Genomic DNA, 27,873 nt, shown 5'->3' with positions numbered 1-27,873 from the left:
TAAGACAGAAAGTCATGTTGAAACTGTGGTTCCCAGACTTGGTGCTAATCCTGTAATTTGATCAAGTGTGCCAAACCTCTTTTGTCTGACTTGAAGGAGTATTGCCACCAAGTTTCCAATTAGAGGGGAAAACTTTTTTTTCCCCTGTCCTCAGCTGTCTGACAGGGTTTTTTAAAACTGGCATTCCTGAAGACCACGCAAGTGGCACAATACACAAGATAAAGCCATGCTTGACTGCTGTCCACAGGAACTCTTACAGTTTATCAGCAGATTGGTAAAGTTGACAGAAATAGATTGATTTTTGAAAGGCTTGATGGAAATGCTTTTTTTCAGGTATCAATATACTTTCAAATTTACATATAGATATCAAGCATGCCTTAAACCGTGCTTTGGGTTTTGAATTGAGCTCTGCAGCTGTGGAGCTAGGATTTTTTTTCTTCTTTGTTAGGGTGGGAAATCCCATTTTCTCATATACTCTTTATTTACAAAGTGAAGTTTTTAGCTGGATAAAAGTACTGACAATGTGCAGTGAGCAAATTCCATACAATGACAAGCTAATCCTGTTCACATGCATCTTCCCAGAATTCACAGACCCAGTTAACATAGATAAAGCCCTTGTTTGACTCTGCTCATAATTTATTCTTTGTTGGTTTATGGTTCTCAACTAGTCACAAATGACAGAAGGCAGACTGACAGTGGGTCTTACAGATTTGAAGTTGCACAGAGAAAATTTGGATATATGCATGTCTGTTATGAAGCTTTTATTTTTGGTTTGCATAAAGGAGAATCTGAAGGGTTCTCCATTACCAGGTCAGCCCTACTCAGACTGCAGAGTCAGGAGAAGCATTACACGTGGCTAGTATTGCCACTACATAGGAAGAACTATTATACTGAAAAAAATCTCCCATCATGGTTGCTCTGCTTATGTATTTATCCTACATTAATATTTTTATGTTATTAAAATGTAATTTAAAATGTTATTTAAATGTAATTTATCTGATTTTCAGTGCAGTATTGCCTTACTCAGTTCAGTAATATGATTCTAAAATGCTTTTATAAGTAATAGTAATTCATTAAATACATTGCATCCAGCAGAATTTTCTCTGCTTGCAGCCCTGATCTCAGTAGCAGGACAATTCAAATGCACATTTTGACCAGTAAGCACCTATATGATAACTTGTATTCATTTTCTCCGAATGCCGAACTTGTTTTTAGATTTACTTTTGACCTCTTGAAGTTTGACTTTTTTTCTTCCTTTACTCAATTTATGTTTTTTTATGACAGAAGAAGAGAAATTCTCGCTGCAGGTAATGATACTTTTAAAAAGAATTTTTGCAGGGAAAGCTAAGAACAGGGAGATGGAAAAAAATGTTTGTCAGTCTTGCCTGGGTTTTTTTAACATGGTGGTGTAGGCTTATTCCCTTCTAGAGGTATTTCCCACCCTAGCTTTATAGTACCGCAAGACATGAGCCTTTGCAGCTTTCCCAGGGAGATGATGTTCCACGCTTAGCAGAAAGCTGTGTGAAAAGGATTCCTCTGATGCGTCATTCTAGGCCAGGCAGCAGAACGATGCTCCCAGAGTGTCTCAAAAATAAAATGCCAGACTAATTTGGAAGCCATTCTTTGCCTCCACACCTTTCATTCCTAAAAAGTGCAGGTGAACCACAGACATGAGTGTATAGGCTGCTGCATTTCGTAAGTATGAAATACAATAAAGGGCACCATAGTGATTAACACTGTGCTGTCAAGCTGCTTCTAAAAGATTTATTTCTTTTTAAAAAAGTTTTAGTCTGCATTACTAAGCTGTGAGAAACTTTGTCTGGTCCTCAAAATTTGCCTTGTGGCTTTTTTTCTGATGTACCTTGTGGGTTGCAACCAAATTCCTTCTGGGAATTCCCAGGCAATCTTTCTTCTCAACTCCTTACTATTATCAGATAAACGCATCATTTTCTTTAGAAATGGGGGCTCCCTGATTTCTTTAAACTTAGCTTGCAAACCCCTCAAAGGAGCACATCTGTGGTCAGAAAAGAGTCTTATGTTCATGCTGTTCTCAAAACCCACAAGGTTATCTTGTGAGATGAATTATTGTTCATGGCATTCTCAAAGATCTTATGGTATGTTCCCCCAAATTCTGACCACTTTCAGTGTAAAAGGCACTGGTGTTAGACATTGCAAAGAACATGGGAATCATTTGGTTCTTCAAAATACAAAGTTAATTCATGCATTAAAAGTGCCAGATTTGCATTCTTTGAAATGCATCTAGGATGGGGGTACCTTTGTATTATACTTTTTTCTCTCACTGTCTACACTCAAGTTATTCACTATCCTCAAGTCACACTTGAGTAAAAATCTTCCTCAAGCAACTACAAATCACAGCAAATGTAAACTAACGTAGTTTGTAATGTAGAACTGGCAAAAAATAAATGGCCACAATATCTTTATTATTGGTTTTACCTGGCACACCATGAAGTAGTACTCCTACTTGCTTGCATCTTAAAAAGTCTTTGTGGTTGTCCTTACAGAGGTGAACACTCTACCTCTCAAAGTAAATCTACCTTCCCACAAGGGCAGTATTTAGTCTTTCCCGTAGCTGTATTTTATCCAGACCATTTAGAAGCTCCACATATTTTTCTTCAGCTATAATTCATTAGAAATTCAAGTCACATCATCAGCATCTGTGAAACAATTACTGCATCTAGGACTGACTCTGCAGTCTAATCCATCATAATTATGACTGGCCTCTTTGAAGATGCCACGATGCATGACTTAAATATAGCACATTACTGTGCAAATGGATCAGCATCTCATCCCACCAATATGCATTCAAGTTATAATTCAGACTACCACTGTTTGACTTTTTCAGATGCAATCAATGTAAGTACATTTCTTTCTTGCTGCACACAGGGCACAAACTGGAAACTAGGCACTGAATGAGAGCCTGAGATTTTTTTGTTGTTTTTTTATGGACAAGTTTGTCATATTCCTGCCACCTCTTATCAGTATACTGTGAAAGGTGTTGTTACAAGCAAAACAGATATTTCTGCAGCAACAGAAGTTGTGTCATTTTCTTTTACAGAAAATCTTTAGTTTTAGCCAGTTCTGGAGGTTCATAGCTTATTTTCTATAGCACCTGTATCTGGAGAGTTTGTGAATGCAAAGCAGCTCTGATGAATGAATGAGTAAATACACCCACTGCAGGGGAGTACAGTCTTCTGCAAAACTGGGCAAGATTCCCAGGAGAAAAAGTAGGTGGGGGGATAGCTGTGGTAGAGCACTCATGGACCTAAAAGGACCAAAAGGTGGGATGTCAAATGGGCTGTTTCCCCTTCTGGGGTTAGTTGAGATAGACATTTATCTCCTCAGAGGTTTTTTTCCCCAGCAGAAATACACATCCTCAGATCAAAACCTCAGCTGACTTGTGCTCAACTGATTATCAGTATGAGACTCAGGAAAGCAGAAGTCAGATACCCAGAAGCTTGTTGATGGCTCACTGGGTTGTTCCTGGGGTGTTGCCACAGCCTCCACCCTGCTGGCACCCTTCTGCCACTGCCAGATGACACAGAGGTCTAAATTGCTCCCAGACAAGAAACCCCTCTAGCACTTTCTCGACAGGAGGTGAATTTGCCCATATGCCTTGCCAAACTCCAGTTTGGTAAGTTGTACTTTCTGCTACACTCTCCTGCTCCTGTTGTCTGTGTACAGTAGCTGGCTTCACTTGTGGCTACCTATCCTTATGTGCTGTTGTGCAGTTGTATCTCTCCTCTGAAGCTCATGCATCTGGCAGAGTTCTAAATACTGAACTTCCAACATGTGAAAAAGCTCTTGAAGTTAGGGGTTTGGGTTTTTTTCCTATTTCACTAACAAATGAAAATATGAGAAGAGGCACGAGTGTTTATTACGTAGGTAAGGGCACTGATGCATAACATTGTCAGAAAGTTCAATTTCTGTTCTAAAACCTGAAATCTTCTGGACTTGCTTAAGAGCAAAATTGTTTCTGATTAACCCTATGACAAAGCTTTCTCTTCTTTAACATTGGAACAAGGTGTGTAAGCAGTTAGAGTGATGCTTAACACCAGGATTTGATATTATGGGATGTGATTCCCTGGCGTAGCTAAAGACCAGTTGCTGCAGCTGTGCCCTTGGTTAACACCTGTAAGCAGCTGCCAGTATCCCTAGACATGCAGTGAACTCAGACGGCTAAGGATTCATAGCTAACATGTCAAAGCTCCTTATTGGTGAGACATTTCCATTATTGCTAGGACAAAAAGTTGAACACGTGGTATAGTTTAAGGATTTCTTACATGTTTTGCACTTAAGGTATTGTAGTTTAATCACAGAGAAACAATGTGAGCTTCCACGTGGAAACTTAGAGGAGAGGCAAGACCAGGACAGATTTGAGAGAGACTGCATTCATACCCAAGGTGAACTGAAGCTCAAAACCCCACAACATCCCCTAAGGATTTGCTCTGCTCCTTACCAGCAGCACTGCTGTGCTGCCCCACTGCATACGTGATGGCTGAGGAAAACACAGTGAAACTTCAAGGCGGATGTAAAGGAGGGCCCAGAAGGACAAGGACACTCTGTTGTTAGCTGAGCTCTGTGGCTTACAATAGGGTCTTTTTGCACTACATTCAATTGTCTCTTCATTTGAATAGTTTATTTATTTAGGGCATCAGCAATACTTTGGAAAAAACTTGAGTAAGGATGCCATGCATTGCATGTCCATTGAATTTTTTAGTTAAATCTATATTTCTTCCTAAAATATACATTATGCTTTCTTATTGTAGCTTTAAAGTGCAGTTAAGGGGTTAATCTGGAAACTCCTTAATGACACTGTGACTGTATTCTGCAGAAGGTCATATTACATGAATATAATTGTCTTCTCTGGCATTTAGATCTACGATAGTCTGTGTCAAACAAAAGAAAATGTGGGATGGATAAAATTTGTTACCTAATTTATAGCTAATTTATCCTTAATTTACAGGGAAAATGGTGACTAGTGAATATACGTATAAGCAGACATACAGGAATGAAGAGCATGGGATTTGTGACATATGAGGATTAATAATTCATTAAATCTTCTCCAAGCCAGATGCTTCAAAATTCATGCATTTTTAAAATCAACTAGTGCTAAACCCCCCTCAATTTACTGACACCAGTTCCTGCATTTCAGTGATACAGTGGTATAATTGCAAAAGCACTTGAATCAGTTTGATTTTTGAACTTAAGACAGAGGGCATGATAATAAAGCTAAATAGTGATTTCTCCTTGCTACATTACATAACCATCAACAAGACTGGATACTGCGTAATTTCTACCCAGATGTGGAAAAAGCGTACTATTTTAACAATTGCATAAAATCAAGGGAAGTAAAAATTAAATGCCTCTACAGTATGGGTGGAAAAAACCAATTATGCAAAGGAAATGAATTCAGGATTATAAAATATGAGTAAACAGAAATTATAATGTCACATCACACAGCTCTCCAGTTCCCATTTTTTGTGATTTGTGTTCCATACAAGCTTTGTACCTAATTGTACTATGTAGCTCTTCTAGCAAAACACCACAGTCCTAAAGTAGTTGCTTTAAATGCCACCATGGTATGACCAGATAAGAAACGTTTCCCTAAAGGTCAAACTTCAAAACCAGGTTGAATTTAAGAAACAAAAGGACCCTCCTGTTGCAATAACCAGATCATTCAAGGTGAGGTTGGCATCTCTGTCTGTTCTTGCCAGTTATCAGCTCTCTTTGTGGTTTAGGTTTGGTGTATGGTGGATCCAGGTGGTTTGTATGGACAGGCCATTCCACAGAGCTGCAGTGCTCCCCAGGTTAGCTTGTTTGGTACTACCTTGGGTGCTGGGATGCCAACATACTCTAAGACCAGTATTGCTCAATTTCTTGAGCACCACCCTGACTATTAGATGTCTTTAACAAATACAGGGAAGCTGAACTAAAGCACCCTTTCATCTTTGCTTTTTTTTGAGAATCTTTGTATCCGACAGACAGAGTTATAGCTTTAAATCTCAGGGGTGCTCAAATAAGTGTGTTGAGTGAGATGCTTTTGCATAATGAGAAAATTCTCTGTGAAGTCTAGACCAGCAAAATTATTTCAAACTGTGACCCACAAGGGACATAATTCAGTAATTTCACAGTGCCTGTGAATTAAACACTGGCAAAGATGTTTGGGTTGGAAAACAGAACAGTCTCTTGTTCTTCATCTCAGTCCATTATGTTAGGCTAGGTGCGTTGAGCAGTGTTAATCAGGTGCACAACCGGTGCTTTGACCCGTTTTTGATGTCTGGAGAAAGGATGTTATTTGAGGGATGATTTTCCTCTCAGTACTTCAGCTACTCCATGTGTCAAATGGCAATGGTGATATAGGCTGCTGATTAAAATCAGCTCCCTGAGAGCAACAGCTGACTTCTCTTGCTGTTCTGGCCAAGCTCTGCAGTGCAGCCTCTTGTGAGCACGCCAGGATAAGCAAGCGTTGGTGGCTGAACCGTTCCTCAAGGCACACTTGATGTTATCAACCTGCCGTTTAGGGAGGGTTACCAAGAGGTCACGGTCATCATTATCTTCCAGTTTCTGTGATCTTTGTCCATTTGGCTTCAGACCTGGATATAGCATGGATTTCTTGGGTTGATGACTTCCTAGCACCAGTCAAAGGTTAGTTATCCATGACGATTTCATCACAGCTTTTGGCAGAGTGAAAAACCACAGGATGGAAAAAAGAAACACTGGCAAGCTAAAAATTTCAAGGTTTCATTTTGTTGGGGCAGTAACATTAGAAAATAGACATATGAGTGGAAGAACTGATAGAAGAGAATAAAACCTTGTGGGCTGCAGTGTCCTCAGGAAACTTATTTACACAGCTCTGGCTTCCATTATCCTTTGAACTTTAAGTAGGAAATCCTGTTGGTCTCACAGTGTTGTTGAAAACAGAATTTTTTACAAAATACAGTTTTCTTAAATTTATTTTTAAAAGTTGAAGGTCATACTGAGAGGAGAGCAGGGAGAGAATGCAAGGAGAAGGTTGATGGCTCTAAGGTGTACTCTGACTGGTGCTCCTGCATGTCCAGATGGTAAAGCAGAGCTTTCAGGCCCTTCACTGGCCCCACTACAGGAGCCTTTACACCCCTCTACACATTCTTCCTCTGTTTTTCTCATGGCTCTGCCACACCTAGGCTAGGATGTTGTAGTGAACGCAACTTTTGGCTGCTGTGTTTTGAGAAATGAGAGGCAGCCAAAGAGGCAGCTCCCACACTACACAGTGTGCCATGTGTGTGCCGATATAGCCAAGGGGTAGGTTCTGGGGATCCCTGCCAGGGCCAGTAAGCCATGAGATGCCCTGTGTTCTTGTGAGAGATGCTGCCTGCCCCTACATGTCCTGCTGGGGCTTCACTTCCACACAGTGGAGCTGGAGGAGTTGAGCCAAAACAAGGGTACTTGTTTTGGAAACATCTTACACTGTTTTAATTGTTGCATGATTTAATTTCAAAATGTGTTTTCATTCCCACTTGTGATTTAGTTTTATTCCTCCCAATTTGTGCCTTTCGTGACTTACAAACCAGACCAATTGCTCATAAACACATGGGTAAAAATAGGTTTGTCGGTGCCCTGTTCCTTGGCTTAAGGGCAGCACCAGCCAGACGTGTACCAGTCCACTCCAACCTGTTTTCAAAAGTCTCTGATGATGAGGGTTGCATAATAACACACAGTTACATGCAGTAATTAATATAACTCATTAGAAAGCTTCTACCATTTAAAACATCACCTTAGATCAGCTCATCCCGTCTGCCACAGACATGCAGAGCAGGTTTTTTTTCCTTCTGTGCTATGGCTTCTTTCTCCCCATGTAACTGAAGACTGTCATTAATGCTCCCCCCTTAGACAGAATAAACAACCCAGTTCATGACATCCAATCTCCTCCCTGGGTGGATCTATATCCATACCATTTGTTCCCTGACCAAATGCATGGAGGTCACATAGCAAATCCACAGTCTGTTCTCTGGAGACATTATGTACATGCTACACTCCGCTAGATTTTCTCCAAATTCAGATGCTTGATATACAAGCAGCTATAACATGTATCTGTACAATCTTCCAAAAACCTGTATGAATTACCTTGACTTTCCCCTCAGTAACTAAGCAGTTTTATTCCCTCACTGTATAAATCACACTGAAACCAGCAGAGTAGGCTTGTTACTCCTAGCAGAGCTTTATAGAAAAGATTGTTTCCTTAAAACCTTTCAGTGTGCTTAAGTCTTCAAGCTACTCGCACAAACATCTCTTCTGACTTCCACTGTTGCTGAGGCAGCACAGAAGATAAGAATCTAATGCACTTAGGTCTATGAGAAGATGCTCCCTGAAGCTATGGTTGCCATTCAGCTTTTCTGCATTTGTGTGTGGTCTTCAGGAGCAGTTTTCTTGTGGGTTATTGCAATCTACACAGAACAATGGCAGGGATTATTGGGCTGAAATCCAGATCTGAGAAAACAGTTACCTCTCCAGATGTACCAGAGATGAAAGACAAGGTGGTTTTGATGACCAGAGCCAGCTGACAACCTAAGAACAGTTGAGGTCTAATCCTGATAAAAGCAAAACTCTGGAAGGGAAACAAAATGTGAGCTGATGTTGCCGTACCACAGTTCCAAGCCCCTCAGAGAGCTCGGCATGGGTACTGTTACCATCCTCTTCAGCTTTAGGTTTGAGATGAAGATGTGGAACTGTGTTTTCATGTTGAATAAGCAATGTACAAGCTAAGGAAGAACTTGGTCATTGATTGTCGTAGATAAAAGGGCTCAGGACCCAAACAAATTGTTAGTCAAAAGACACCAACTTCACATCGTGGCAGCATTTATTGAGGAGTTGCAGCCTAGCTTCTTAAGCCTGGCTTGAAAAACATATTTTCTGTAGTTACCACCTTGGCTACAGTATTTTTCTTCCCTTTCTAATTTTAGTTTTATATCCCTTTCCAAGAGAATTTTTAGGTTTTTCTTTAGAAGGTTGCTGTTAATCTTGTTCTGAGGATCAAGTGATAGGCTCCAGTTCGTGCTTCCACACAACCAAGGCCATTTCTCAGTTACTTTTTATCTTGTTCTAGCCCCACTTACAAAGGATGTGGGTTTTATGTATAGCCGTTTAAAACTTCTTAGTATTTAAGCATAAATGGGCAGTATATGGGGAGTTCTATGTATTTTGTGACAAGAAACATTTAAGAAAACTACTAGAGAAAAAAGGTTATTACAAGGATACCGGCTTTTTCCTTTCTGTGCAATATCACTTAGGTATTCCAGGGAAACTGGAAACCAGTAAGAAGTCTAGATTTTGTGAATGAGATGATTGCTTAAAACACAGCTCTAACATGAAAGTTTCTCCCTTTAATCAAATTAAAAGACTGGATAAAAACTTGGAATTGCTGTGCTGAGAAACAGTTGGGACCCGAGAACAAGCTCACATTCCTGCTTTTCTTTAATTTCCAGTAATTCAAAGGAACATTGTTTCTCCTGTTTAAATTTTTCCCTTTGTGGCGGGATGCAACATGAAGAGGCAGAAAATTCACTGCTGCCAAGCTAAAAGGAGCCAGGGGAACTGGCAGATTGTGATTTAACTCTCACTAAGACTTTTAGACTCCCACAGCTGACACTTGGAAGAGCGGCATTTGAGCAGTCCTGAAGGGAAGTGCAACACTTCTCTCTCTGTCCTTCCTTTTCAAATATTTTCAAAGCTTTGAAAACAGTCGGTTGTTCTTCGTTCTGGCAACTCGCCACTTGCTGCCGGCTCACATCAGTTCATGGTCTTCTGAGGTATCTAGTGGCCTGCATGGATTTGAGAGAGTTTGAAGCTCTAATGAAAGACCTTTGATATTTCAAGATATTTAAGAGACATACAGAAATGGGTGAGTTAAAAGAGCTGTTGTCAGCCTCTGCAAAGCCCACTTCATATTCTCAGTCACGAGATACCATTTCATTAATTGATTATTGTCTGTCCCCAGTACAGCCATGCTCTTAGTGCACAAAGAAGCAGTGTGGATGAAAGGCTCACCATTGTAAAGTACACACTCAACTGGATTTAGAAAGCTGGGAACTACAGACAAATCTAAGATATGAGACTACTTTGAGTGAAACTCATAAATCATAGCTGCGACTTTTTTCAGCTTAAGTAAACATCTTTCCTACAGACAATGAAAGTTAATGGAAGCCTTTTAAATGCCTCTCTTTAGTCTTCCTAAGAGGACCTAATCGGGGGAACTCTCCTCAAAAGGGTCATTCTTTAAATCCACACCTCCAGCAATGAAGACTTGATCCCACAAGCCCTGCAGAACTGCTCCTACCTGGCAAGGTTATGCAGAGTGTTTACCAGGCTAGTCCTTCAGCCAGCAGCCTCATAGCTGTGGTGGTCTTGAGCTCAGGAATGCAGGTGTAGGAGAGAACGCCCTGCATTGTGTGCTTGAGTTCCCATAAGCGTGTGCGTGTCCTCATGCACCAAGTGGATTGCACAGCACAGTCCCTGCTTTTCTTGCCAACACAAACCCCTGGTCCCTCTGTCACCCTTGCTCCCCCAAAACACAGCAGGAAGAGAACAGTTTCAGGGGCAAGACAAGGATTAAGCTCTGATATATGCAATTGCTTTTACTCAGAAGAAATACAGCGCAGACTGTGATTGGTAGTGTTACTTCTATACAGCCTCTGGGGGCAATGAACAGCTGCTTTTTTGTTAAAAAAAGAAGGCAGGGGGAGTTGGGAGAAGAGAGAAGACATCCATCAGGATACTCAATGTCTAATGCAGTCAGCTAGGCTAATATGAATGCCACTGTCAAATGCATATAAGGATACTTTATCTTTCGTTTGTTAACCTTTGAGGGTCAGCCAGGTTGATTATGAGAAAATAAGCTAATAATTTTACTGTGGGAAGGGTGGGGGACAAGAATTAATGGCAAAGTTTATCTGCTTATTACACTCCCCAGCAAACAAACCTTCCTAACAGCTTCATGTAGCTCACAAAAACTTTCTGCAGAAATGGTGTTTAATAAATCAGATGTGTGCCTCAGCTTCCCAACCCAAAATTGTCTTTAAAGTCTTTGATAGGTATTGGTGACTAAGCATATGTTCTGAAAAGTTAGTTGCACCTAAAATTAGAACTGAAAACAAGATGGGGAAAATAATATCCTGGCGTACCTGCAGTTAACCTTTAAAAAAGCATGTAGAGGATTAAAGCAAATCAGGTGAGTGCTAGAGACAGAACATGTGCCCATACTGCTGTGCATCAACTGTGCAGCATGACAGAGAGAAATTATATCATGCAGCTCTTTGGTCTCTACGTTCAGGGTGCTGATGGCTCCAAGCCCATCTTATTTCCTACCTTTTCCCTCTAGCACTTTTAAAGTCCTGTCACTGATAGGTCCCAACAAAACCATGCTCCTCTCTCCAAGCAGAGGGGCCAGCTGAGCAAGCAGTGTATACAGGGCATGTGTCAGCATCATCCAGCAGGGCCCCAGTCCCATCCTGCAAATTGATGGGGATCCCAGCAGCTCCAATCTCCCCCTGCCTGAGCTCCCTGACCCAGCCCTTGTTCCTGGAGCTGTGGAGGCAGAGATGTCTTCAGAGTTGTTAGATGTTTTCTCATACACTGCAATATAACCAGGCACCACAAAAGTCTTAGTCTGCACTTCAGTTTTTCTGTCTTCGTTGAAAAAATTAAATGTCTTGAAAACAGCTGGTACTACTTAATGATCTTTTGGTAACTAAGGCTGATTCCTTTTGTTATGCTCTCTGAAGATTAAATTTTGCTCTGGACTCTATTGCCTGAAGGAGGCTATTGTAAAACAAGATACTTGGAAATCAGCAAAAATATGTTCGAGCTAACACAGAACACCAAAACATTTTAACTCAGTGGTGCTGCTGCCAATGAGTTAGAGAGAAGATCCTGAGATTATGCTAAAACCAGTCTGATATTGTGGGCTAATGTCTGAGGAACTGTTTTGTAAAAATGTGCACAGCCTTATAAATGAATCAAACTTCCATGATACAGAAGATGCTTCTTTGAAGTTTGGTTTTAAATCCTGACTTGGTCAAACAGGCTATAATGGAAATAACTAGATGCTGGTAAGTACTGCTGTTGCTTTAAATTAAAGGAGGGAAATACAAAGCTCAAGGATTTGCAGTCCCCTTTACAAGAGACACATTGGGAACAGCCTGTGTCTACCGAATACTGAAAAGCTCAATCAGGATTCCAAAGGAAATTGCTATGAAAGATTAAATATGTGGTCAGCAGTAATAACTCGCCCTCTGTTTGTTGTGTCAGATTGTATTTGTGTTGGAGGAAAGATTGGTGTACTTCAGATAGCAACAAGGAAGAGAGAGAGAGAGATTTTGGGAGAGATTTTCCATTACAAGGTTAACAAGAGGAAGTGGATGAGGGAATGTGCTCCACAGAACTGCAGGAAGCTGAAGCTGGAGGAAGGCATTGCAGCTAGAGACTGTGGCTAAAACTTTTGATGACTAGAAACACTGACAGTAGTTTTTAGAGATGAAATTACCAAGGATTGCCAACCAATAGTCTTCAAATTTGTTGGGATGCTCCTGCAGCACCTGTGGGGGTTGGCCTGTGAACCCTGGAATTGGCAGGCAGTGACCTTTGTTGGGTGCTAATTACAGAGGCTTCCCTCTGGATCTGGCTCACTAGGAACCTGCTGCAGAATTTGCACCGATTTATTTGAAAGTTTAAGCTCATGCTTTGCAACTATGGCACTCATTTCCAAGTAACTGCAATAACTTTGATTCAAATCAGTCTTTATAGGAACTGGACCATGTGACCTTCTGACCCCTCCCAGTGCAGAGCAGCTCCATAGGCCTTCCTGGTTCTGCCAACTTGCACTGGAGTACTCTCCTCCCATCTAGCCTGGCACCAGCACACACACTGAGATCCCACCTGCAGGATTTTTGAAGCCACTTCTTTGAGGCTGTCTTTGGAGAGCCCTCCTACTCCCCAGAGAGAGTTACTGAATGATGCTGGGGCTTGCACTGACACCAGTTCCTTTATGCTCCAGCTGGAGCAGGGCAGCAGCCTTTACCAGTTATTTTGCTCATATAGGTCACAACCACAGATACAGGCTCACAGGGAACTGCAGTAACCAATACATAACTGCACAAAATGCAGCAAAAACATTTTGTAAGCACTTTGAGCATCATTGTTGCCTCTTTCTGTTAAAGCTACAGATAGGTTTTTATAATACACCGAACCAGGTTAATTAAGGCAAGTACTGCCAACATTATCTCTCAGGAGTAGATTTGCACTTCACACATGAAGACAGGAACAGTAACTAGTGTATGTTATGCTGAGCATACCTGAGTAACTCTCCCTGAAGAATTCAGGGTGGACAGACACTGTAAAACAGTGGCCACAGGCCATGAACTGTGTACAGTGTGGCATTGCAAAATGTTGAGCGCACAGGACAGGATATAGGGTGTTTTTTCCAACCAGTAGCTCAGGGATGAACTATTCATAGGCATTGTAAAACAAACAGCTATGCCTTTTAGTTTTAAATGAACTTGCTTGAGTTGAGATTTACTGGGTTTTCAATAAGCTGACTGAAAAGAGGAGCAGCTGTAACAATCTGTTACTGACTTTTTTTCTCATTTGTGGCCTTATCATCATTTAGATCTAGTTTTAGGTACAACAACTTACATAACTGCAAAATGATTTGTTACTTTATTAATACTTTCATTTCTATGGACTGTACATGGAAAAGAGGACCATAAACTTTTGCATCAACTGCATGGATGGAAAAACTGCTGTTGACTAGGCCAGATATCAGATTTTTATGCAGAAACATTACAGATTCTAGTAACTTAAAGGTGCTACCATGCATTACAGGAAAAGTAGTGGTGGTATTTTGTATATTGGTCATGCCCCAGTAACTCCCACAGTGCTCTTCTGTTGTAACACTGAGTGTTTCATGGCTTGACAATGTTTATTTGCATTCTTTGTATTTTTTGCTTGAAGGGAAACTCTTCTGTAAGCCTTTTTAAAAAAATAACCAAAAAACCCTTTATTTTTTAACTCTAGTTTCTGTATTTCTCGTCTTTTCTTAAAGAGGAAAATATAGACTTAGAGTATTTGAATGAAGAAGACAGATGATATTAAGTACCTGACACCTCAAAAGAGCAAAGATCATCAACTTTCTCTTTCAATGTTATAGTTAGACAGTGCATTTCACAAAGTTAGGCTGTCAAATAGATCATCTGCTGGGAAGATTTACACAGTTCTCTCACTTGTTATCTCTACTCATGACAGAAAGCTTAGTTAAAGTCATCCAGATGAAAAATGGGAAACTGTGCTTCTTCACTTAAAATTTTTGCTGCTTTTAAATGCACAAAGTAGATGCATTAGTTTCCTGCCCTACATGATGTTGATCCTGAATGCATATTTAGCATTTGAGGCAGAGCCCCGAAAAGTCAAAATGACAGCACAGGGTGTTAGATAAGAGGGATATTCCTGAAAGATTCCCCACACCCAGGAAGGTATGTAAATTAATGCCCCATCTGACTTCGGTCCATGTTTAGTGTCTGTCTTACAAGCAGAACTGAGAAATGCTTTGCAGAGGAAAACTGAATCGGTGTTGGATGGGCAGAAATCTTTCTTTCCTCAGTTCTACAGTCCTCACAGCTGGTTGCTGTTATTGACTTCATTTCAACTTTAGCTGTATTTGAGAGCTGCTGAGGAAGAAAGAAAATATAGGAAAATCTTGTGCTTCTACTTCTTGTCTCGCAGAAAAAGTTCTATATTCCTTTTTCTTTTATTTCTTCCAGTTGTAAAACAGAGCTAAATTTTTTATTGGCTATCTTTAGGGGTGAAGGAAAGGGATTATTTCCTAGCTTTAAATGGCATTTTAGCAATTCAGAAAAACAAGCTTTTGTTTGAATAATGAAGAACAGTATCATCACCTTGTAGCAGGTGATACAAGTAATATAGCAAGATTTTTGGTTTTGCCAGGGTCAATCCTAATTCTGTAGTTCAGATATAAAATAGGAATCTTTGTAGATAGAAAATAGATTATGCATTTCAGAAATGCATAATCCTTGTCACAGTTGACCTTTTCTCTCCTTGAGTTTATGGGTGTTTTCTCAAGAAGTAGAAATTCTTGTTCTTGCTGTGCATGGAGGACATAAGGACAGTATCACAGAGGGAGGCAGTTGTGTTTTCTTAAAAGGTAAATTACTATTTAAAGAGGGAGGGAAAGAACAGACAGAAACTGTTTGGGGGGGGATATTTTGCCCAGGGGAAGAAGAAAATATGTAGTATCACAGCTGAGACTAATTAGACTGAAAAGACTAAGAAAAAGAAACTGCAACAATGAAGAGAGGAATCCAAAGCTTGTAGAAGTAAAATGCACCCACCAAGTTAGGTAAAATAGCAGAGATCAGCATTCAGATTTGAAACTGAATTGATTTAGTGACTTTCTAGAGAAAGAAAGAGGGGGGGGTGGTTTTTTTGGATTTGTTCTTTTTTGATTTTTTAAGTAATCATCTGATGAAATGCTTAGTTCATAGCCAAGAAAAGAAAAATCCAAATACAAGAAATCTGCCTGTGCCTTCGTAAAGAAAACTCCCAGTCACTAACACAATGATTGAATCCTGTTTCAGGCAGGTAATGACTTGAAACTCCCTGCTGAAAACAAAGGTGATTCACAATGATGTCTGACAGATGCAGGGGCAATGTGACTGTGAGATGGCACAGTTATTCAGGTTTCAGGGACGACAGGAGTTTATCTAAGGATAAAGGAGGGAGGGATTCCCTGTGCAAGGTCAGTGCAGGGGAGAGATCCAGGGGGAGACCAGCTGTCTGTGCTTACTAACCTCTAATCCAGGAGGATGGCTTTGTTGTGCTGCTCCAATTCAGAGCAGGTTAGACTGAGTGCCGGTACCAGCCATCTAGGAAATCATTTTCTGTTTCGTTGATTTTGGTTCTCGTTGTTTTGTTTTCCCTTCCTTTTGTATGTAAAACGAGCGTTGAAGGAGTTCCTGAACAGAGGTCGCTCTGCTCCTCTCCAAGAGCAGCCTTGCGAGCAATGAGGCTCTGCTGGCCCAAGGGCTCACCAGCACTTCACAAAGGGCCCCGATAGTACATAAATTCAGATCTTCACCAGATAGATAATTTTATGTGGTCTGCAGAAGAATAGGCCTTTGTCAGAAGGAGATGATAGCTGACTTTGTTTGGGAGGGGGAGGGGAGGGACGAATTTTCTCATTTTCTATTCAGCTGCTGCAGAAACATTCCCATCTGTTTTGAATCTACATTTTAATTCCAAGCAAGAAATACAACAAGCTGGCTTGTTCTGCCTGGCAAAGTAAATATACAGCAAGTTGCTGAGCTGAAAGCTATTCCAAAATCTAGGAATATAAGAAATTTAAAAGCCAAGTTACCTGGCCTTGTGCTCTGTTTAACCATATGATGATGATAATCAAAAATAGATTTCATTTGTCTGTCCTTTAAATGTTGTTACTTACTCAAGATTACATGCTTTCTTTCCTATCTGCTTGGTCAGAAAAATTTGGTTTAAGGATATGAAATGAGTTTGGGTTTTAATTTCTCTGCTGAAAGCATGCAACAGAGCTTTGCGTGCTTTTCCTGCATGATGAAAGGGTAGTGAAACAGGAGGTGCAAATTAAATTGTTGATTACTGTCATTTATAACACCTATATCTGAATTCATGTAGTATGACATGACTTTTGCTAGTAGCAGTGAAATCTTGCATGGTATATATGTGTGTGTGTGTGTGTGTGTATGTATGTATATGAAAGCTCAAGGACTCATGTTAGCTTCAGGATCTCCACAGCTGGAGTTTCTGCTTGTCTGTCCTAGTGCATAAAATGTTGTCCCTAACTGTCAACAGGTGTCAGAAACAGAAGCAGCTGGAGCCAGAGTTGAACATTTCTGTTCTGATCTGATACACTTGCAAATAAACCATGTGTAACTCCTGTTGTGGACACCCAGCAAAAGCTATTTGTGATGCAGATCCTAAGTTAATTTCTCTGCCTGTTTCACAAACTACAACAGGATAGTGAGTGATATACAGACTAACTCACAGGCTCATAAGCAGAACTGCCTCTAAATTGTTCCTGGCTGAAAGGAGTAATAGAAATGCAAGTTATTTGTGTGGCACTCTAGAGAGAGTACAATTTAAAGGATTTTTTTTTTTTTGTGACAGAAAGAAAATGGACAAGCAAAACTGTTCAAGCAAACTTAAGCTGTTGTGAGAAAAGACAAAAAAGGAGAAGAGGGTTTACTGTGAGCTGAAAGGGAAAAATAATTGAAAGATACCCATTCAAATGCTTCATCTGCCTGCTAATTTTAATTAAGACTCCTCCTTTGTAACTATGCCACAGAGCCTGAATCTTTAAAAGAAAAAAATTGTCACTAGGCAGATTTCTGTGAGTCTCCTGATTGAATCATCATTTTAATCTCTTCACTGCCACCCCCCTCTCCTGAGCAGAAGCTACCCACTGCACTATGTGGCAATTAACATGCTGAGAAATGCTACTGCACTCCTCAGGGAGTTTCAGTGATGCAAAACACCGTTCTGCTGTGTGACAAAAACACCAAAACATTTAAAATATCTTTCTGGTGAAATATCATGGGTTTTTTAAACCTGGATGCACACCTTGTTTTCAGTAGGAAAAAATACTTTTCATTAACTTTTTAAGAAAAAAGTATTCCTTTCCTTCAATTCTTCTCCAGCCCTCTCCAAAATCCCCTTCAAGTTTGGAGAACGTGGTAAATACTTTGCAAAGAATTACCAACCAGTGACAAAACCTGCTCTCTGGGTTTGTGTGTCTTTGCTCAGTGTACTTTTACTTTCTCAAATCCTTCCTCATCTTTGACTTACTGCTTCATGTTTCACCTCTCTCCCCTAATAAAGCACTAGAAACAGCCTCTTGTTCTGTGCCTGGTGTGGTCCCAGCCTGCTCTTCTGCACTGTCTCACTCCAATCCCATAGGAGCCAAGCCAAGTTTATTGAACTGGGTACTGCTCCCAGTTAGATTGTACCAGTCTCCTCTCCTAGCAACAAAAAAGAGGTGGGTAATAAAAAAGCAAATTAATCCTTTCTGCATCTTCTCTCTGTCACCTTTGTAAGTCACAGATCAATCCAAGCAAGGTCTGCCCACAGGGACATGCTAATTGAGATGCTGTTTGGCAGCAGTCTCTGTCCTTGCACAAATGTTCACAAAATGACTAATTAAAAACACGCCTCTTGCCCTGCTTCCTTCCCTTGACAGGCTAACATAGGCATGTTTTTCCTTTCATTATTTTATGGACAACAATAATGAACATACCAAAGAAAGAACACTTCAGGAACAATTTTGCCTGAAGAAAATACCAAGGGTGGTTGTCCCTTTTTTCTCTCACACTCCAATGGCTGCCAGCATTGCTGGGAGGATACAGTCCAGGAGGAAGTCATCAAGTGGGGGTGTATGGGGAAAGGTGAGTCACTCCAGGCAATTCTTAATTATAGTGAAAAAGGAGGAAATATGCTTCAGCTGAAGAATTCTGTTTCTGTTATTCCAAAACAGTAATATTCTGTTATTGGGTATTTGCAAGGAGAACAAACAGATTTTCCATGCAGCCAGGAGGGTTAGGTTTCAGTGAGAAACCCTTTGGGCTCTGCTGCTCAGCTGAACGTCTGTCCTCCCATGGCCTTGCTTGGAAACCAGAAGGCACCAAGTAGGAGTGCAGAGTGGTACATTACTCCAGAAAGCATACACCATGCCAAATGGCAGAGCTCTTAATTACATCATAGATAATCACAGAGTAATCATGGAAACATGCAAGGAATGGGAGTAACTTTAATTCAGGAAAAAAAGTTAAGTGAGTTGTGTAATGGGGAAAACCAGCAAATGCAGGAAGAGAATGCAGTGGTGAGGTGACTGCTGCGAAGCAGGCAACAGAATGATTTCCACAGTCATCAGACATCATGATGCAACAGGCTGGATTTTTATCTGGCTGCTGTGCATGACTAACATCAGCTCTGTGTGTGTATGAAACACTGAGAACTACTTTCAGTGCTACTCTACTGCACGTGTGTTCATTGTTGTCTAAACTTGGGAATAATTGCTGTGAAACTTTCAAGTATGTAAGAGTTTTCCTGTAGGCAGAATGGACAAACCCCTAAGGGAGAAACAAGCTGGCACCTTCTGAGGACCTTGATCTCAAGACTTGGAGAGGAACAGCTTTGCTCTGCTGGAAAAAGCTGCATGCGCATCCGCGTGCTTTGGAGGCAGCCTCCTCGCTGGGTGTGAGCCAGCTGCTGAGGAAGCAGCTCTCCACTCACAGCCAGACTGCTGGGTGAGTGCCTGCAGTGCACAGGGACACGGAGGGGAAGCCATGGTTATTCCTGCTGAGGCTACAAAGAGATGGCAGCATGGCACTCAGCAAAACTTGACTGTGAGACTGAAGAAATGAGCGAAAGATGGGCGAAAATGTGCAGTGGTGTTTAAGCACACACACATGCAGATGGACATGTCCTGGGGATTTACAAACATAAATAGAAACTCTATGGAATTACAGAAATACCAGTCTGGCTCTCCAAACATCTGAATGCTGCTGGAGAGATGGTCCTTAGGGCTTGCTTGACCAGAAGTCAGGTATGCAGGTTTAGTGACCACAGAATGCACAGGTCAGATCCTTGTGAATGCAACTGTCCCGCAGGATACCTGAGCTCTGCTGTGGACTGCTCGTGTTTTGATAGCCCACTCTCCATAACACCAGTCTGTGCCATTCAGTTAGCAGTTCCATATGTAGTTTGTGGAACTGCTGCTGATCTCCACAAGATCCTGATAACATGTGGACAGTTGCCAGAATCAGCCTTAAGAAGCCGAGGTCAAAGTGCAGCAGCAATTTTACCTTGATACTGGGCCTCCCTTGCTAAGCAGGTATATAAACTTAGTTACAAGGAAAAGCCAAATGCTACAGGAAGTAGGATTCATATTTCCACACGTAAATCCACCTTCCCTTTATGTGAGCTCCAAACCCTCAACACAGAAAGAGGAAGTATCCTGATTTGCAGGCAGAAAAACTGGTCGTCCTTTGAAATAGTTAACTACATTTTTGTTCAGAGTAAGGAAAGGGTGGGAACTGGAAAGAGTGATCTTTATATGTTGGGTTTTTATTTATGTAAACTATCCAGAACACCTTGACAATCTTGGGGATACACAGAGCTATATATAGAAATATGAATAATTGTATAAGTGAGCATAACACTGTGTGCAAGCCAGAATACTCCTGAGTGTTTTCAGCCATATGTCTTCTTTCTTCCCTATAGCTTTGCATAGGTTATTCTAAATCACTTTAGCACTATGTAAAAGAATTTTTCTTGCCTTTTATGGTAGATACTTCAGTATGAATGCTATGTAGTCTGAGACTTCCTCAAAACCTCATAGTTAGTCTTGAAGTTTCCCCTGAATAAATACTTCTATTAGGATCCTGTAAAGCTGTACCTCTAGCCCATTGCAGTAGATCGTTCTGCAGTGAGCAGGTTATACACAAACCTTATTGCTGAAGAAGTAGAAGTGCTATAACATGAGGATTAGTAGATCAATAACCCCAACAGGCTGAATCCAGCTCCAGAATCAGTACATACCTGTCATTATCCTGAGTTGCTTAGAGAGCTTTTTAGAACCAAATGCAAACCTACAAGGTAAGGTGTTTTCCAGGGATTTCAGTACCGTTACTGTTACTTGTGTTCTGAGCATGAAGAACATGTCCTGTGAACCAATATTTGGTACTCCTGAGCTGAAATGCAAATGCTAAATTATTCTGGCTGGAGTGGGAACAATTCCTGATTTGGGATCCATGGCATGCTTTCCAAGCAGGTAGTTTCAGGAGCACCAAGCCTCAGGAAGATTAAAATTACCGTGGGTTTGCTTTTCTTGGGTGACTGAGAGTTTCAGCAGTGAAACTCTCCTGCTTCACTGGAAGCTTTTCTCAGGAAGCTTTTTGCAGGAAGATACTCCATGTTTGGGATCACAGAGAGAGGTGAGAAGGTAAGAAGTAAAACTGACCAGGCCTTTTTGAAGTAACAGACTCACCATAATTTGACTGGCTAGAGGACAGTACTTTAGATTTACAGTTGTCTTGTCTTTTATGGAGAGAAGCTTGATAAGTAATTTTTGGGGAATGTAACTCAGAAATAAAGCCTGGAGCAATGCTCTTCTGAAAGGGGGTAGGGCAGACAGGTGGTACCGTTTGGAAAAATTCTGTGCTGTTTTAATGCATACTAAGTCATGCAACTGCACGAAATTTGTGCCAGTCAACAAGTTTTCCCAGAGAACATTTCACACACAGTAAAGTGACACACACGTGAAAGGCTGGAGAGCCTCAGAACTAAAAGGGACAGAAAGCTGGGAATGTGCTAGAAGAAGTCCCTTCCTAATTTTTAATTTGGGAAGGGAACTGTTTTGGAAACAGTTGAAGATAGTTGTAAAGTTTGGTCGCAGGAACTGAAGAGAGAAGTTTGAAGGATGTGAAGGGAAGCAGGGTACTCACACAGGCAGAAAATGTGTAGGTGCTTTGGGAGCATGCAGCTGCCAAGAACTGAGTAAGGGGAGTGCTGTACATATCCAGATAGAGATGCAGACCTTGGTTAGATTATTCAGATGTCTGGCCTTCTATGGGAAAAACAGCAGTGAGATCAAAGGAAGGATCCTAAAGGAGGACAAGAAGGGATGAGTGAGAATGTGAAATGGAGAAGGCTAGATATAAAAAAAGAGGTTCTGGAGAGTGGAAGAAAAAGATTACAAAAGCATGTTTTGAAATAAAGCAGTGATATTTTTCAACTTGCAGAAAGTGAACAGAGCAAGCGAAAGGTGAAAAAGAGTTCATAGAGGCAAGAAATGAGATAAGAAATAGGATTTTTCTGTTGTCTTTTAAAACTAATCTAACAAAATTGTGAACTTCAGCTTTATGTGAATGACAGTTGTTCTTTCCTTCTAAGAGCTATTGTGGTGTGACCAAGTGGTAACAATGATGGACATGATGAGAAAAAGGTCTCTGGTGTGGCAAAAATACAGGAGGATGAATTTACCTATCTAGCTAGTTCACAAGATGTGCTGTGAACGCCCCATTCAAAATAATCAAATGGTTTATACGATATCTTTTCTGCAGCACATGTAACCAAATCTGTGTCCTGGACTAAGGTCACTACACTGTCAGCTGGGTGACAAGCCCAGTGTGAGCATTGACTCATGATTGCAGGCCACGGGCCTCAGGCCAAGGGATGTCGAGCGTGCCACAGAGGTGATACGCGCACTCCCGGCGGAAGGCTTCCAGTCTATCGGCACACCGCCATGCCGTCCCTGCGCCAATTCGTGGAAAGGCAGCCGGGCTGCCTCCAAAGGGAGTGTGACTTGTCTGCCTGTCCAGATGGATGTGGCGTTGTGCCGGCAGCAGTGAAAACCTGGCAGAGAGGAGGAAGAGAAAATGTTGGGTAGCCACTCACTGTTTGTGACAAGCTTTTTACGGAAACTGAACGCTTGCCGAGGATGCCCTGTTAGCTTTGCCCAAAAATATCTGGTATTTTGCAAGAAATAGTGGAGACGAGGGCAGGTGTTGCATTGCTGTGGGTCAGGGTAGCTCCCCTGATTTCAGCAGAGCTGTACTGGTTGAATTTTTCGCTCAAGGTCTAAGCAATGGCATTACACAGAGAGGCTTTACTGCACTCCTGTAAAATGGTACTGTTCCAGATATTCCTGGTATAACACAGATGTCAGCCTGTCCCTCAAGTGTTCCTGTTAAGATATGTTGCTACTGAAAATTTATTTGGGGTTTCTGCATTGGTTTGAAAGGTAGCAACCTCCTTGCTGCAGCTTAATGCTTCAGACAATGCCATGACAACTGTACCACACGGTGCCTGCCAGGTTCAAGCAGGGACATGGTGGAGCACACGTCAGCAGTGAAGCTGCAAATGAGGTAATGTGTTATCAGCAGACAGGTCAAGGCTCTGTGTATCGACTCCTGAAGCACAGAGTGACTAAAAATAGCTTCCTATTGCAAGTGCCCATTTCCCAAAGAAGGAAATGCCCTTGATTAACACCTTCCACCCCAAACAAACCAAGAATGACTTAATGTAGTTCCTGTACCCCTTTACATCCTGACGGTCTGGTTGGATGCCTGGCTGAAGTGCTCTGTTTTCACCCTCCAGAAGGTGACCATAAGTCAAGAGTAATATAAAGACCCGAGCAATCCCAGCCACAACCCCATCACCTGACTGTCACCAAGGATAGTATTACAGTGATGCACTGGCCTCTCTCTGTCAGGAATGTGACTGTCTGGAGCAAGTGTGGAGATGAACTACTCCTCGTGGCTTTTGAGGTACACATCATCAGGTCAGGATCTAGACTACTAAATTACCTCACACGTCAACTTCCTACTTGGGTCTGAACTGTGAACAGAGAAGCTTTGGCTTATGTTATGAAACTAGACTTTATACCCATACACAGGCACCAGAGAGATCCCAAGGAAATATTTCTATTATTTAAAAAAAAAAAAATAGTATTCATCTGTAGCTTCTAGAGTGCCCTAAGAAGTTTATTTTATCCACTAAACTGTAGTGGATATTTTGGTCTTTGCAATGTATGAAGAAGTCTATAGCACAACACTTCAGTGTGAGGGGTCTGAGTCTGTTCTCCCTAACAGTGTGGAGCAGCATGGACTTGAGGCAAGGGTAGAAGTGAGTGAGGTCCAATTTATTATTAATATTGGAGGACAAAAAAAGAATAAAATTTAGATACTCTGTGGTTTTGCATCTTCATAAAAATAGTTTATTCGATTTCAGTAGGTTGTTTCACTACCTTGTCCATCAGCTCTGATGCTTTCACTCTGGCCAAACAATTTCTATTCCTCCTGCCCTCCTAATTATACTTTTCCATACATTTACATTAGTAAGTCATAGAGTATGATGATCCTGTCTAATGAGAGTGACAGGCTTACAGCTGTGCCACTACAGTCCAATGCAGTCTTCTCCTGAAGACACTACTGCTTTGAGAACATGCAATAGAGGGCAAAAATGAAAAAGCAAAAGCATTTTGAAAAGGCACCTACTAATAGATACACCAGAAACAAGCCTGGTAAATAATTCATGGCACATCTTCTAGTGACCACAGGTGTTTTAGTAACATACATAAGCAAGGAGCTTAAGCACATCCATTGGATCTGGCAGGCTGAACTCCTCTGCATTTCCATTATCTGACTCAGGATTGGGCTTTCTTTTTTTTTTTCTTCCTGACTACACACAGTGCAGTGAGTATAAAAAGGACAATTAAGCACCACCGCTGAGCATGTCTCTTCTTCCCATGTTGCACACCCTGGCAACAAATCAATTTTGTCCTTTGCTGCAAGACTTTCTCTCTGCTGCCTCAAAATTACTCTCCCAGAATCTTCTAGAGCAACTTTTTTCTCCCCTTCACAGTTCATTCTGCCAGTTGCCACTTCAGTAAAAAGCATATAGCAAGCAATAACTTTGTGTTTTCCATTCCCTCTAAAGGTTAACTATAGGTGAATGTTTTATTCTTTAAAACAAGTAATTGACATGCATGAGCCAACTTTCTGTTCAGAACATAATTTGTATTCTTGAGAGATCTGTGCGTGTTCTTGTTCATATTGCTTCTTCCCTGCAGGGATCTGGGAGGGGGAGGAGAAGGAGAAGCTTTTAAAGTTTGGCTCACAAAAGTTACAGAGAAAGATCTAGGCTTTCACTCCATCAGATAAATGCTAATGTAACTGCACTGTGTACAGTACAGTGGCACACACTGATAGGAAAAGAACAGAGTAAATAAGGGGGAGGGAGAAGGGGAGAAGTCAGCAGGCAAAAACCCCAGAATACTCAAGTGTTCAGGCAAGCTTGCTGCTAAAATATAAATCATCAGGAACTTTGATCCCAAAGGTTGGTGTGCTCTTAAGAAATACAATTCAATTTGGTGGGAATTTAATGAAAGCTTTCTAATGAAAAGTTGATGTAGTTCTTCATAGCCTTACACCTGGGCACTTGATCAGCATTTGTTTAATTAAACTTAAAAATATGATCCCAAGATCACTGAAATTAGATTTGTTTCACTCACTTCAGTGAGTTTAGAATGAAGTTCAAAAAAGCACCATTTTAATGGGGGTGTGGTGGGGACTTTCACAGAGCAGACCTTTTTTTAATAAATCCAGAGTCTTCTCATGTGGTTACATCTTCTGGTGAGAAGATCTTTTTAGAATTTTGGTTTAAAAAGAGTGTCAGCACATATGCAACCCCTGTAATTCAGAACATATTTTGCGGGTTGTGGTCTCCTCAGCCAGGCTGATAGGTGTGATGGGTACAGCTGTGTAATCCTTATGATGCTGGCATCTGTCAGCTGCCACTTTAATTTTACCACACAATAGTGATTTTTTATTTTGTAGTAAGGATCTTCAGCCCCTTTACATATGGTTTTTTCAACATGAAACAGACCTAACATACCCTTTAGCAAACACAGAATATTTTGAAAAGCTAATGTAAAATCACATATAGAGACTTGATACTCACACTTTAACCTAAGAGGGTAGCTCCTGCTGACTAGCAGTAACCCCCTCCCTTAGCTTGTAACATTCAAATTTGTGGTTTTGAAAGAGTGAACAATATAGTTTTACTGAAGAAAATATAATTTACAGTCAGAACTGGGACAGGATTATGTATTAGTTGCACATGATCATGGCCATTTATGAGACTTAGCTAGTGGAGTCTTCACGCTACTTAGGTTACAGTATCCTCTTGTAGCCTGTTCCTTGCAGTTTCCCGCTGCACTCACCAACAAGCATTCTCCACACACAGATCCCAGTTGTCTACCAAAAATACTCTAAATAGTAAGGAACTAAGGCAACTCAGGCAGACAAAGCCATCTATCTTGTACAATAAAAGCCTGAAAGTGTACCGTGAGGTTATTCTTTCCACTCACACTTTATTTCAAACAGGTGTGCAAAGGGAACATATCAGAGAGATTTAAATAGGTTAAGCAGACTGTGAATTTCCATCGACGCTTGGTCTAATTAAATCTATGAACATACGTGAGACTGAGAATTTTGTTTAGAGTAATCCCCTTTTCAAAACTGTCATATGCCAGGAAATGTTAGATGCAGAGTTGCTTATTCCCCGTGTTGTTGAGCTACTGTGTTTGCCATTTAAATATCAACATTTCTCAACAGCTTTCAGTTTAACCCACAGAGGTTTTCCCACAGTAACTTCTGGCTGACTTGTGAGCCCCTTACTCATACCAGTGATTAGTTAATTCCACAAATGCAATTGGATCACATTTAATTATGACTGCATCAATGTAAAAGGTTTCCAGCCCTTTAGGACTAACCCAGATAATGCTATGAGATAATCTCCTAGAGGCTGTGATCACCAGACTTTTTTCTACTTCTTCTTGTGTGAAAGATAAGCCACTGCCACCACAGACAAGTGACAGAATGTTTCTATTGCAAGCCATACTAAGCATGGGTTTGGGTTTTTTTTCTATTGTTATCTTCCCACAAAGAGCTTTCTGCCTCTTCTGACTCATATTCTATCATAAAAGCAGAACTTTAAAGTCTAGGGTGCAAGGATTTTTCCAACTTTACACCATCTCACTCAATATACTTCCAAGCTTTGCACGTCTACCCAGTATTTGCACTTAAAATAATTAAGAAATTATACAGAAAAAATATTTATGTGCTATTTATGTACCGCAGGCATGTCTTCATGCGTCTGCTGAGCTAGGGGGCCTCCTGTTAGACACTGGAAGAATATAAAATGTACTTTTGACTTCCCTCACTGTTATATGTTTCTTCCCAAAGGGCTATAGAGTGAGTTCTTCCATGGATGCATGTAAGTTCTCACTGCAGTCAGTGACATTATTTGTGAGATTAAATAATTGCCACTGTGGAAAAGCACTCATGTTCACGTTCTTTTTAATGAAAGGGGAAAAAGCTTTTCATTACAGAGACTACAACCCTACATGGAGCAGCAAAGGCCAGAACTGGAAACAGGCGCTCATGGATCACACAAGTCCTCCTGAGGCCACTGAATGGGTCCAGGGCTAAGTCTACATACAGACCACAGGGCTACCCATTCCTCTAGGGCTCCTTTTGTTGCTGTCTGAGGGACAGATTTCCCTCAGCTTTTGCCTGCAAGTTACAAAGCTTTCTTTTTTAAGAACTGCTATGTAGTAGCCTAAAATACCCTGCCCCATCTATCCTGACTGCAGCCAGGCAGAGTTCCTTCATAGTATCTGTCATGCCTAAAAATATTCCTGTTATGAAAATAGAGACAGAGATCTCTGTTTTTGTGTGCTGTGCCTGTGTGTTTAATGTACCTGTAGGTGCACATGGAGATAGTCTGAGGGTGAGATTCATCATCCTCAGAGAGCGAATGCTGTACTGAAGAATTATTTAAAACAGTGAGCATCATGATAAGGGCTTGATACCTGAGTATCTTTCTATAGCTTTACTGCTGCACTGTAAAAAGCAGACAGTATGTAAAGTAGAGCAGGGAATACCTCTAACTTCAAGACTTGCTAAACTTGCAAAGCTGTGGGCACTGCTGCTCTCAGTAATACTTCTCAGGCATGAGAGAAATACAAAGAGCAATGAGGCAGTCTAAGCCTCATAAGTAAGATGGGATATACAACAGGGATGTTTGGAAGGAAAGAAACAAAAGGACAGAGCAAAGTAGGCAAGATGTACCTTGAGTGGTGTGTAGAGGATGACAGTGGCAAGGGTCACAGTGACAAAGCAGAAAAGTGAGAGGCATTTTAGATCACATGTGGTTTTCCTTCTCTGAAAATTTTAAGTCATAGAAAAAGCCGATAAAGGAATCCGATAT

General features: G+C 41.0%; 1 protein-coding gene across 1 annotated transcript in view; it reads right to left on the bottom strand.

Moving 5' to 3' along the window:
• TET2 (tet methylcytosine dioxygenase 2) overlaps positions 1 to 27,873 on the bottom strand; it is a 68,237-nt gene that overhangs the window by 21,806 nt on the left and 18,558 nt on the right. The window lies entirely within an intron of this gene.

This window comes from Vidua macroura, chromosome 4 (genome assembly GCF_024509145.1).
Source record: "Vidua macroura isolate BioBank_ID:100142 chromosome 4, ASM2450914v1, whole genome shotgun sequence".
Classification (NCBI taxonomy): domain Eukaryota; kingdom Metazoa; phylum Chordata; class Aves; order Passeriformes; family Viduidae; genus Vidua; species Vidua macroura.
Note: the sequence above shows the minus strand (reverse complement) of the source record. Positions and strands in the feature narration are given on the sequence as shown.